This window comes from Leucopleurus acutus, assembly GCF_964270905.1.
Source record: "Leucopleurus acutus genome assembly, chromosome: 3".
In the NCBI taxonomy this organism is placed as follows: domain Eukaryota; kingdom Metazoa; phylum Chordata; class Mammalia; order Artiodactyla; family Delphinidae; genus Leucopleurus; species Leucopleurus acutus.
In genome coordinates this window covers 161,706,214-161,720,347 of record NC_139145.1, presented here as the reverse complement: position 1 = coordinate 161,720,347, position 14,134 = coordinate 161,706,214, and positions in this window count along the sequence as shown.

The window sequence follows — 14,134 nt, the reverse complement described above, 5'->3', positions numbered from 1 at the left end:
TGACCTTTAAAAATTGTGGATCACTGTACCGTGCACCTGTAATTTATATATTATACATCAACTGTTCTTCATAAAAAAATAAGCTGTAGGTTCAAATCAAAGAAACAAAAAATACACAACCTCTAGTTGCTGTTTTTCCCCCCAGATGCACACCTTTCCTGTTGACCTCCATCCTAAACCTTTCAATTGTGCATCTGGGACTTCCTGTTTTTTCTGTTGTAAAGACTTTCTTTATATCATCAACTCGTTGTAGTCTAATCTGTTGTCCTCCCAGAGGGACACTGTTTTTCTTGAACTACTGGAGGCTGCTCTTTCTTCTACAGTCCTTAATCTGGGAGAGGGCATCAAGATTGTCCTCAACGCCTTTCCGGTGCCTGGATATTACCACCCCTCTGGTAGAAAGCCTCTTTGTTTTGGGTCATGTCATCCACCTAATCCACCCTACATCCTTGTGGATCACTGTCATCTACTGGCCTTCCGATCTCTCCCACATTAAGGAAAACCTTGGGCGTTGGTTCACGGTCTCCTCTAGGTCACCATCTGCAACATACAGACTCAATTTGATGTCCATGTCGATAACCTCAGACATGGTGACCTCTAAGGCTTCTTGACCTCAGAACCAATGCATTTTCCTCCACTGCATTTTAGCGTCTCTCTTTCACTAGCACACTCTGTACCTTTTTACCTCCAAACAGTGTCGCCTCTGAAAACTCCAATAGCAATAGCTTAATTTTTGGCTTGAGTCTCCCAAGAAGCAAACACTGAAAAGAGATTCCAGTCCAAGTAGTTTTCTGGACCTAATCCCAGCATGGGAGTGGGGTGACAAGGAAGAGAAGGAAACAGAATATCCCGTAGAGCTGTCCCATCTGGAGGAAGGGAAAAGGAGCTGGGCAGTTATCCACCAATTCCCATGAGTCCTTGGCTAAAGGCTGCTTCTAGTGGACATTAATTGCTTGGTGTTTCTGGCCTGAGAAGGCGCTGAGCTGAAAGAAAGTAACAGTCTGGCTAGAGAAGGGGGCATAGAAATAAGGATTGGGTGACACAGACAGCATCCATTTCACCTATCAGTTCATCTCTCTTAATGTTGCATTTCCCCTAAACATGTCTCTCGTCTTTATTGAGGTCCCTAATCCCTTGACTCGTTCATTTTCAGCTAAATGATCAGCCTCCTGGTACCACAATTCCTTCCATATGGAGCCTGGGTCCCAAGAACAATTTGAGCTTCTTTTTCTCAACCCTCTCAAATTCATTGTCTCCTGGCTGTTGTTTTGTAAAGTTTTTCTTCTTTTTCAACCACAATTTAGTATTTCCCAACTAAGCTCAGACTATAATAGCTAGAAAGAATTGCCCACCAAGGCACACCGGTGCCACTGCAAATTAATGGAAATCTGTCTTCCCAGTTTATTATATTTTTTTACTTGTTCTGGATCAGCCCTCTCTTGGATAACTCTCAGTGGCTCGGCTAAACTTTCCCTCTTTTGTCAGGCATCTTCTCAGCTTTTATCCCTCTCATTCTCTGTGATGACTTGGCCACATTTCTTCGTAGACTGGGCTATATTCACTGCCTCCATTTCTTCTCCTCTCCCTCATTCCACAACCTGCCCCAGTGTGATTTCTGGTTCCATTACCACAATAACACTGTTTTTGCCATAAAGCCAAACTCTGTGTCAACTCAATAGACATTCCTACTCTCGTCTTTGTTCTTAGCAACCTTCTTGGATATTTTCTGTTTCTGGAACATTCTCATCTCTTATTTTCAGTGCTATTAGTTTTTGTCTTATCTTTCTGGCCAGTTCTTCTGTCTCTGAACAGTCTCATCATCTTCAACGCATCCAATGAATGTTTGAGCTCCTCAAAATTTTGTCTTGGACCCTGCCCTTTCCTCTATAATCTTTCTATAAACCATCTTGCTCTACTGATGCCTGTGCTTTATATCTACAGGTTAGCCTTCTCCTTCAGGATTTAGGCTCATATGTGCTGCAGTCAAAGACACGTTAAGGTCAGTATGTCCAGAAGTAAACGCATAATCTTTCCCCCAAACCCAGTCCACCTTCAGGGTACTTCATTTCAGCAGTGCACCCAGTCTGTGCAGAATGGAAATCTAGGAGCCAGCCTCAACACTCTCACCTTATCCTGCTGAACCTTGCTTCATACATGTCTCTTGAACTCATCCCTCAGTTTTCACCACTACCACCTTTTTGAGCTATAGCTACTTCTTGCCAGGATTACACAAATGGGTCCATCTTGTTCTCTTCTCACTCTTCTAATCCTTTCTCTGGGCTACGGCCAAAACCAACTTCATGAAATTCGAATGTGATCGTGTTACCTCTGCCTCCAGCCCCTCTTGAAATTCCTCAATGACTTCTTAGTACTTTACTGATTAAGATGTGCCTTCCAGACATGTCTTACAAGGTCTTACTTATGTCTCCAGCTCACTCTTTCTGCTCCAGTCACACTGCCTGTCTTTTCCTCCTGGCTCTTTCAATTCTCTCCACTTTCACAGGACTTTTGCAGTTGCTGAACCCTCCCTCTATCTCTTCTCTAGTTGACTCCAACTTGTGGATTGGAGTCACATCTCTTCAGGGAGTGACATGTCCTAGTTGTGTTACTTTAGCAAAGAAGGCTTTGCTGATACCTTGGTAGGTCAATTCCTTTTGTTATAAACTCTTATTGCACCATGTAAATCTCCATACATCTATCCCAGTTGCAATTTTACATGAGTTTTTGATTAATGCCTGCCACTCCATCAGATTTTAAGCTCCAAGTGGACAAGGACGATGCTTATTGTGGTGCCAGGGTACTTGGCAGGCGCTCAGAATTTCCTAGAGAAAATCAAGTTTCTAGAAGTGAATGCCCTCCTTTTCCATCCCACACCTTATTGAGTTTGTAGTCCCAGGAAGATCTCTGTTCTAGATGAACCCCCTCAACTGTGCTGTTAATCACGTGCCCTCCCTGATCTGGTTCCAATGAGTCCATCTTTCTCATATTTCCGTCTTTCCTTATTCTCTTATTCCTTTCTTGTATCCGTTTATATTTTCAAGCCCCATCACAAAAAAATATCCTCCTCAATCTTACATTATGTCTATCTCTACTTCTCATTTTCATCTGCTGTCATCTTCCCTAATTAATTTTGAAATCAAATTCAAATCTTTTCCTTGAACTCCAGACTCAGATTACCGACTGGTGACTCGATGTATTTATCTGCGTGTCTCAGGAGCTCTTCCAATTCAACCTGTTTCAACCCTTTCGAACCTGCGCTTCCTCTACTCCTTTAGAACTGGTAAAAAGTACTATCTCTCACTCAGTTACCGAGTTAGGGTTCTGATAGTCAACCTAACAGCCTTCAACTTACTCTCTATCCCAATTAGTCAACGTGGTCTGTCTATAGTGTTTCTTAAATGTTTCTGGAATCTCTGCATTTAATCCGTATTGATACTCATTGTTAGTTCTTGGACTATGGTGAGAGCTTCAAAATGGTCTCCCAGGTCAACCGAGCCTCACTTTAGTCAGGTATTCACACTGCTATAGTGATCTTTCTAAGGCACAAGTCTGGTCCTGTGTAATCCGTACCCCTGCCCAGGGTCCCCATGCTCTCGAATGCATTGACGTAGCATGCAAGCCCCTACCTGATTAACAGCTTCACCTCCAGCTGTTTCTCCCATTATCCCCTCTGCTCTAGATATTCCCCAGTCCTTGCTAATCATGTAATGCTAGGATGTTGCACTGTTTTATGCTTCTATGCCTTTTTATGCACCGTTTCTCCCTACAACATCCTCCTCAGACCTTTGGAAAAAATGAAGAAGCCCTACTCATACTTCGAAGTCCAGGTCAATGACTACTTGTTTTGAATAGCTTCACCTCCAGCTGTTCTTCCCAAATAGTGTTGAACATTCTGTCTACTGTGCTCCCCATGTACCATGTCACATTGTTAGAACTCATTTTGGCAGAGCTGCTGCATAGGGTTGTTCAGGTTGCGGACTGCACAACTCTCGGACCCTTGTTCACAAAATCAGCACAGTCATACCTCATGGCATTATTTTTGAGCTCTTTTTCCATTCTTTGTTCTTAAGGATCACAGGAATGGGGAAGAAGGATAAAAAGGTTAAGAACGTAGTGTGTGGAAGGAAACCATAAACAAAATGAAAAGACAACCTACAAACTGGGAGAAAATATCTGCAAATTATATGACTGACAAGGGCTTAATTTGCAATATACATAAATAGCTCATACAACTCAATAACAAAAAAATCAAACAACCCAATCAAAAAATGGGCAGAAGGCCTAAATAGACTTTTCTCCAAAGAAGACATATAAATGGCCAATAGGCACATGAAAAAATGCTCAACATCGTTAATTATCAGAGAAATGCAAATCAAAACTACATTGAGGTATCACCTCACACCGGTCAGAATGGCCATCATTAAAAACTCTACAAATAGGGACATCCCTGGTGACGCAGAGGATAAGACTCCATGCTCCCAATGCAGGGCGCCTGGATTCGATCCCTGGTCAGGGAACTAGATCCCACATGCGTGCTGCAACTAAGAGTTAGCATGCCACAACTAAGGAGCCCGCCTGCTGTAACCAAAACCTGGTGCAACCAAATAAATAAATATTTTTAAAAAGTCTACAAATAATAAATGCTGAAGAGGGTGTGGAGAAAAGGGAACCCTCCTACAATGTTGGTGGGAATGTAAACTGGTGCAGCCATTATGGAGAACAGTATGGAGGTTCCTTAAAAAACTTAAAACAGAGTTACCATGTGATCTAGCGACCCCACTCCAGGGCATATATCTAGAGAAAATGTTAATTCAAAAAGACACATGCACCCCAATGTTCATAGCAGCACTATTTACAATAGCCAAGACATGGAAGCAACCTAAATGTCCACTGACAGATGAACGGATAAAGCAGATGTGGTATATATATATATATATACACACACACACATATATCTCCACACATTGACACAGCCATAAAAAAGAGTGAAGTAATGCCATTTGCAGCAACATGGATGGATCTAGAGATTATACTAAGTGAAGTAAGTTAAAGACATATCATATGATATCACTTATATGTGTAATCTAAAATATGATACAAACAAACTTATTTACAAAACAGAAACAGACTCACAGACATAGAAAACACACTTATAGTTACCAAAGGGGAAGGGGGGGAGGGATAAATTAGGAGTTTGGGATTAGCAGATGCAAACAACTATATATAAAATAGATAAACAACAAGGACCTACTGTATAACATAGGAAACTATATTGAATGTCTTGTAATAACCTGTAATGGAAAAGAATATGAAAAAGAATATATATGTATAACTGAAACTTTGCTGTGCAGCAGAAACTAGCACAACATTGTAAATCAACGATACTTCAATTAACAATTAAGAATGCAGTGTGTGGAATTTACACGTGCAGGATTGCTGTGTTAACTCAAGAGAAATGAAGGACAAAGACATGGGTACAGTTAAGTCGGGATGCTCGTGTGGTAAGGCAGGAGCTTAAGAGCTAAGTTTTGTTGGGCTTTAATGCACCACACTTAAGTGGCAAATTGTGTAAGAGGTACGACAAGAAGAAGCCGGCTTAGGGTGGTGATGTTCATGCAGAACACCAGCACAGGAAGAGCTGGAAGAACATAAACAGACTCGTTAAAAATGACCTAAACGCAGGGGATTCTCTGGTGGCGCAGTGGTTAAGAGTCCTCCTGCCGATGCAGGGGACGCGGGTTCGTGCCCCGGTCCGGGAAGATCCCACATGCCGCGGAGCAGCTGCGCCTGTTAGCCATGGCTGCTGAGCCTGCGCGTCCGGAGCCTGTGCTCTGCAACAGGAGAGGCCACAGCAGTGAGAGGCCCGCGTACTGCAAAAAAAAAAAAAAAAAAAAAAAAAAAATTACCTAAACACAATCGACCACTGAAAGAGGAGTTGATGACTGGTGCTGGCAGTGGGGAATCTCTCCCATAAATCTCCTCCCAGGGCTGCTTAAGTACTCAGTTATGGACAGACCAAGGCAATCACCACTAGTGTGGGTGGGTCATTTGTTTATGTTTGTCCCTCCCCTCTCTCAATAGATGGAGAGCTTCACTAAGCCAGACATTGAATCTTTCGATTTTAAATCACCAGTATCTTAGGTGGTGCTTGGCCCATGATGGGCCCTGCCACACCGGTCTCAGCCAGAGGAAAAAAAGAGAGAGGTTTATGGACTTTGACAATAACAATCAACACTCATATAATCTTTATTATGTGCCCTGCACTTTTCTAAGTGCTTATCTATAGTAACTCACTTTATCCTCATATGTAGGTATCATAATTCCCATTTTACAGATGAGGAAACTGATGCTAAGAGATGTTAAGTAACCTGCCCAAGGTCACACAGCTAACAAGGAATGGAGCCTCCTTGGTACCCCACCTCTTGGGATGGCAATTTTAATCTGAAGAGAGGTTGAGGAGTTTAAACGAGACTTCTGTGCCACCTCCTGCTCTGTATCCCTACAATCTCATTGCTTTTTGTCTTATTTTCTCTTTTGTCTTTCATCCTTGGAAACCCCTAATTGCTAATAGAACCAATTATGGGCTTTCATGCACATTCTTTTTTCTCTTTATAGTCCTGGTGGGTGAGTCAGCGGGCAGAGAGGTTGAAACTCCTATTCCAGGGAGACATTCCACTCCATTCTGCTGGACTGCCTACCTGTTCCCTTAGGCTGCCTTCCTTTAAATTGGGGAGAAATTAGGGAGATTTTCTCCCAACATTTCACCCACTCATCTTTTTGTTTTGATACTGTTTCTGGCTATAGAAGGCTAAAAGTTTCCTTCCCATCTTTGTAAACACACAGGTTTTTCTGGGTAACACTTTTCAAGGATTTAACATGGGTTTTCCCTCCTTATCTGTTTAAGGACAGTTGATAACATTTCCTTTTTCTCTAGCTTATGCTTTTCCTTATGCTTTCCTATTTTCTTCAATGGTTTTTGTGAATTGAGCAATTTTATAACTTGGTTCCACTTTGTCATCTGACCCCGGAAGTGAAATAATTATATCTCTTTCAGAAACATTTATAATTTAATTTTCTTTGTTACTTAGCTGTATTTCCCTAACCTGTGGAGAGCTTGGAGACACAGTGTTATAATACGAGGTCTGTGAGTCTGAAGTTTCCTGGTGAAAGGCAAAAAACAAAAAAAACACACCTGGCTTGCATTTGCGGAGGATCTCACATGTTCCATTATTTTCTTTGGATCCCCAACGGGCTTTGAAACATGTACATGTTAGTATTTTTGTGTCGCGTATATTAATAAATAAGAGCTTTGATTTTTAAATTCTAGTTCTGTGGGAGAAAACAGACACTGTGTTTAATATGCACGGTATCAACAACAATGGACAGATTCCAATTCATTCCTTGATTTGGGTCTTGAAAAATATTTAGTTGAAAATAATCCCTTTCCACCCCCGTCCCCTGGTGTTTTCTAATTATGTAGTTGGTTGGCCTAAGAGTCTGAAAATGCTGGCCTATGCCATTTCTCTTCTAGGATTTGTCTTCTTGAAGCATTTAGGCTTCTTAGATTTCCTCTTGCCTAAAAATAAAACAGTATGTGCTCACAATCACTTAGCCTACACTTACATGTTAAGGACAAAAAGTCCATGGATTTCTATCCTTAATTCTCTCTAAATTACATTTGGTTTCTAAATGGTGTCAAAATGATGCATGGCAGTAAATCTTCAGTTTCAGAATTGGGATTTGGTACATTTCCAGTGGTGGTAATAGAGCTCCCTTTTGTAAAGAATTGAGTAAAAGTTATTTTTCTAGGATTAAGTCATGTCCTATTTGGAAGTGAGACTACAGATTAGGTATGGCTGGGTTTCAAATATACGGTATTCCAGTCAATTGATTCTATAAATCACTTGTACTTGTCAGGCCACGTGTCCTAATTTTCCACTAGGAAAATACGGTCCCTGTATTCATTTTCTAGGGATGCCATAAGCTAGGGGGTCTTAAATAACAGTAATTGCTTTTCTCACAGATCTGGAGGGTAGAAGTCCAAGATCAAGGTGTTGGCAGTGTTGGTTTCTGCTGGGGTCTCTCTCCTTAGCTTATAGATGGCCATCTTTTTGCTATGTCTTCATGTGGTCTTTGCTCTGTGTTCACATGTTGGTGTCTTAATTTCCTCTTCTTGTAAGAACACCAGTTAGATTGGATTAGGGCCCACTCGTTTTACCTATGACCTCGTTTTACCTTAATTACCTCTTTAATGACCTAATCTCCAAAACTGTCTTATTCAGCTGTACTGGGAGTTAGGACTGCAACATATGAATTTGAGGAGTGGGATGTTGGGGACACAATTTACTCCATGACAGTCCCTACAGGGCTGGTCATCTTCTGGCCCTTGGTAGGTAACCGGGACCTGAACTTCTTTAGGATATTTATTACTATACTGAAGAATGATAGTGGTCTCAAGGGGTTGACACAGTCCTTGATACCACCAAAGAATAAGGAATGTTTTAATTCCAGAAAAAATGTTTAATAGTATAAATATAATAATATAATAGATTATTATTATATAATAAATATAAGAACCTGGAGTGCCTTTAGATAATAAATGGCAGAATCTTAGGCTACCAACTATGATAAATGACATCGCAGTACTTATTAATTAGTTAAAATTTGCAGAGTAATGCATTAATATTCTTTCCTCACCTATTATGAAGTAGGCACTTTGCCCTGCTAGGAGAAAACAAACACTATATCCTCCTATCCTTGAGTTCCTAGTTTAGGATCTCAAAGATTGCAGATATAATGGGGTCACATATATGTGTAAACCAGGTGTCAGGCTACCCACCCTGTCCTTAGATCTCGATCAGATCTGTTCAAACTCCTTGTCTACCAAGAAGTTCAATGCAGTTGCCAAAAACTTCTATCCATTCCTGGTGTCCCACTCCCAGTCACCTCTGCTTTCAGCTTCCAACTTCTGCTGAATTTCTGTTCTCTACTCTATGTTTCGCAGCTGTTCCTTTATCTTTTCCTTGGAATCAGCCCAAACATGGGACACAACCCTTGATTATTTGCTCCTTCCATTAAAATACAATATATGATGTAACTGTGTGCAGTAGATTTCTGTTGGCAATTTGATGACAAGGAAAGTTACGCTGCAAGGCCATAGAGCAATTAATTTAAAATTCAGTAACTGACTTCCCTATTCTTCAAAACACTTCTTGGGCAATTCCATTAACTCGAATTCCATTCCTCCACTATTTTGCTGAGATCTCTGTCTGTTCTCTGCCTTCCTTCTCATTTCCTTCTCTCCCTCTCCGCCTGCCTTCCCTGCTCTCCCTTACCTCACTCACTCCATCCATCTAATTCTCTTTCACTAAGGAAGCAGAGCTGTTGGACTATCTTCCTGTAGTTGGCTTCCAAATTACACACTCAGGACCTCAGCTTCTATCCCTATAGGTTTTTTCTTATACAAATACAGTTCTATCCCAGAGTAAACCACTACAGCTAATTGGGCATAATGAGATTTCTTAACCTGATATTCAAGCAAACAGATTGAGTGTTAGCATCTTGGCAGTAGAGGTTAGTACACATTCTTTGAAAATTTAGGAAAAGAGGTAATTAGTCACGCCTACAAGTGTTTGAACTTTGTAATAGGAGGGTGACTTTTTAACAGGGTCTTGAGGGATGAAAGGGAGGGAGGGAATTTTCCCCTCCTCCACCCCCATTCTACTTAGAGGGAGTAGCCCAGGGGATGAAGCAAAGCACTCCATGGCTGAGCAAGGGGTCCTCAAAGCAGAAGGCTGGGACATACAGGGGAGAGAGAGAGGCTGGGCCCACATTTCTGATAGCCTGTGGTAGGCTGGAAGGTCCAAGCTTCAATTAGGGCTTTTATTTGTTTCATTTTAACAGAGAATTTTCTGCAAAGGCTACTACAGGTCTGAGATCAAAAGTCAGAGGCAGTTGACTTCTTCGAAAGTTTAAGCCCCTCTAGTCCGCAACTGCAGCACCTCTATTTACTCAGAGAACAGAAAGATGATAGGAGGGAAATTTCTTTTGGTTCCTTGTTTGCTTATCAAGGCGATACACTTTCCCATGTGACAGGTCTCAGAAGCTTTCCTGGGTTCTTGGTGTTAAAGGGTAAGTTTTTTAAAAAAGGCAAAATCATGATTCTTATGAAAATGAACACATGACAGAGATATTCTTGGACTTCCCTGGTGGTGCAGTGGTTAAGAATCCGCCTACAAATGCAGGGGACACGGGTTCGAGCCCTGGTCCGGGAAGATCCCACATGCTGCAGAGCAACTAAGCCTGTGCGCCACAACTACTGAGCCTGTGCTCTAGAGCCCATGTGCCACAACTACTGAGCCCACGTGCCTAGTGCCCGTGCTCTGCAACAAGAGAAGCCACCGCAATGAGAAGCCCGCGCACCACAACGAAGACCCAACGCAGCCAAAAATAAATAAATAATTTTTTTAAAAAAAGAAAAGGCAATTTCTTTTAATTAATTAATTAATTGATTAATTTTTGGCTGTGTTGGGTCTTCGTTGTGGTGCGTGGGCTTTCTCTAGGTGCAGGTTGAGTCCTAATGAGTCCAGGTTGGTTCCATTAAACTGAAGAGAAACTGATTGAAATCATGTGAATGACGTGCAGTGGTGAAGGTCTTGGGGTCCATGCTGGGATTACCTTTTGGATTTATAGTTTATAGTTATAGCCAGTTGGAGCCAGTTAGGAGACGCATGGGCCCATTTCCTCCAAAAAAGGAAATCCAGGACTGACCTCACACTCCAGGATTTAAAAATGCCTTAAAAAAGACAGTACCTCTTCTTCATATATATATATATATATATATATACACACACACACACACACACATAAATATATATATATTTAAACTTTTTATTTTATATTGGAGTATAGTTGATTAACAATATTGTGTTAGTTTCACGTGTACAGCAAAGTGATTCAGTTATACATATACATGTCTCTATTCTTTTTCAAATTCTTTTCCCATTTAGGTTGTTACATAATACTCAGCAGAGTTTCCTGTGCTATACAGTAGGTCCTTGTTGGTTATCCATTTTAAATGTAGCACTGTGTACATGTCAATCCCAAACTCCCTAACTAACCTTCCCCTCACCCTGCCTCCCTTATCTATACATAGTTTTAATTGAGATATAATTGACATACAAGATTGTATTAGTTTAACAATGATTTAGATATATTGCAAAATAATTACCAAGATTAGTTTAGTTAGCATACATTACCACACTTAGTTACAAAAAATTTTTTTTCCTGCGTGGAGAACTTTTAAGATCTACTTTCTTAGCAACTTTCAAATGTACAATACCATGTCATTAACTATAATCACCACGTTGTACGTTACATCCTCAGGACTTATTTATCTCATACTGGATGTTTGTACCTTTTGGCCACCTTCACTAAAAGGGACACATTTATTTATTTATTTTTTTGCGGTACGCGGGCCTCTCACGGCTGTGGCCTCTCCCGCTGCGGAGCACAGGCTCCGGGCGCGCAGGCTCAGCGGCCATGGCTCACTGGCCCAGCCGCTCCGCGGCATGTGGGATCTTCCCAGACCGGGGCACGAACCCACGTCCCCTGCATCGGCAGGCGGACTCTCGACCACTGCGCCACCAGGGAAGCCCAAAGGGACACTTTTAATCTCCTGAAAAGTTGTAGTTCAGACTTCTGACCAGTTATACCTCAGGGGTGTTCTCAACTGGAAAATAACTTGGCTTCAGGCTGTCAGGAACCTCTGCCTTTTTTCTGTCTTAACTCCTTCGCTGCCAAAAGTTCAGCAGGACTGGAGCAAAGGGCCGGATGGAGGGGCATGAAAATGAGGGTGAAGATGGGGACGCGGGGGGTCTGCTCATCTGAGCAGATACCTGTTTATCTTTAGAGCCAGATCTGAGGCTACAATGAGCAAAAAAGGAAATCCAGAAGGGCCTTGGGTTTACTTTAAAAGCTAAAGACCATACATCGCATGCAGGACTTCAGAAAGGGACTTAATTATGATCTGATATCTTTTCAGAAAGTTCGCTCTGGTGGCTGTTTTGAGCAGTGGTCTCACAAGTTGCAGGGGAGACTTGTACTCTGAAAAGTATGCAAGAAAAAATGAGAAGAAAATTGGTTGCAGATGTACTCTTTTATTTGAAAAAAGAAGACACTAAACTTGACTGACATTTAAACACTACTTCAGAGTATTACATATGTATAACTTATAAATAAATGTACCCAGATTGGGAATGCCTGCTCAGAAATATTTTACTGATGGAGATGCAATTATGGTCTTTTGCTCTTACTTTAAAATAAACCCAAGGCCCTTCCGGATTTCCTTTTTTGTCCTTTATGGGATACAAAAGAGGAGGAGATGAAGCAGTTGGGATAAAGAGAAAGAAGCAGATGGGAACGGTATTTAGGATTTGGTGATTGATGGTTTGTGAGTGAATCTCTGATAAAACCCTGGCCCCTCAATGAAGAATGTATTGCCTTTCTAGCACTTCTACAGAACTACCATCAATTCTGTGATGACATTGTAATCTATCTAGTTATTTACCAGTCATTTTCCTCTCTGTCTTTCAGAGGTGTATCCCTTAGCAATTTAGTGGATGCTAAAATAATATTGCAACGTGACCATTACTTTAAATGTTTTAATAGCTCAAAAATGGAAGAGATTCATAGTTTTGAATAAGAGAGTATTTCATAGAATGGTTGGCACTCAGCCTTTTGCTTCAAGAATGAAATAAGAAGGTATTAGGCTATGCTGTGGAATTAGGGTCGTTAAGACTGGCCTTATGATTCTGCACTACGGGTTGGAAATTGAGTTAGTCATTTGTTGGTGCCGTTATTTGAAATTTACATTTCCAATGATTCAGGACACTATTAAATATTCACATTTTACAAACTGCAAACATCAGAGTCCACATTAATCATAAAAGTTATTTTTTCCTTACAAAAATTTAAGAGTCAAAATTAGCCATAAAAGTTATTTTCAAAGCATTTCCTTTTGGAGACGTAAGGAATGCTGACTACTCAACAAACAGTAGTTGCATAAAGGCGATTTCTGGTCCCATGATCTGGCTGACGCTTTGCAGAAACAGCTGCTTATCTCATGAATGGAATTTCCTGTTAATATTCTTGTGGGCTAATTGTTCATCAAAAGTATAACAAATGTCAACAAATATCACAAATGTGTTACATCTTAATATTTAAGGGACAGCAGAAATACTTCAGATGTTTAACTTGGTTGCGCTTAAAAGGCAAGGGCACAATCTTTAGCTTTTGTCACAAACTACCCTTGAAAGGATTAATGCTATTCAGAGAAACCATTTGGTTTAAATGCCCTTTTCTTTTAATTTACAGCAACATATGGCTTAAGATAAGACAGGCTAAGGGAAGAAACAAAATTGTAACTTCAAACATCGGTATTATAAAGCACCTTCGTTTTAAATGGATTGCATATAGTTTTCGTCCCAACTACATATGGAAATAAATTTTCTTAGACTGAAAACACTTCAAATGGACTCAAATTCCTCGGCAGCAACCACAAAGACATCTACTTTTTAATGTGAGATGCGAGGTGCTTAGATGGAGGTCCCAACCATGGGAAGTAACATCACCCATCCCAGGGCTGAGGTCAGAAGTGGAAATTTAGTGTCAGTAGAAACTTCCCGGAACACAAGACAACAGTTTTGTTTGTTTGTTTGTTTTTGCGGTACGCGGGCCTCTCACTGTTGTGACCTCTCCCGTTGCGGAGCACAGGCTCCGGATGCGCAGGTCAAGCGGCCATGGCTAACGGGCCCAGCCGCTCCGTGGCATGTGGGATCTTCCCGGACCGGGGCACGAACCCGTGTCCCCTGCATCGGCAGGCAGACTCTCAACCACTGCGCCACCAGGGAAGCCCAAGGTAACAGGTTTTTAAAAAGCATTTCCACTTTTGTTTTTTCGTTTTCCTCCTAGTAAAATTAGCATTTTCCAGTAAGGAGCTGTTTCAGGAATTTTAGCATAACACTCTGCCCTTGTTCAGACTGTTAATCCTGCCCTATTTTCTCTTCCTTCACCCTAACACACTCAGAGAGCCCAAGAGCTAGAAACAAGCTACAGGTCTTTTTCCATTCTCTTC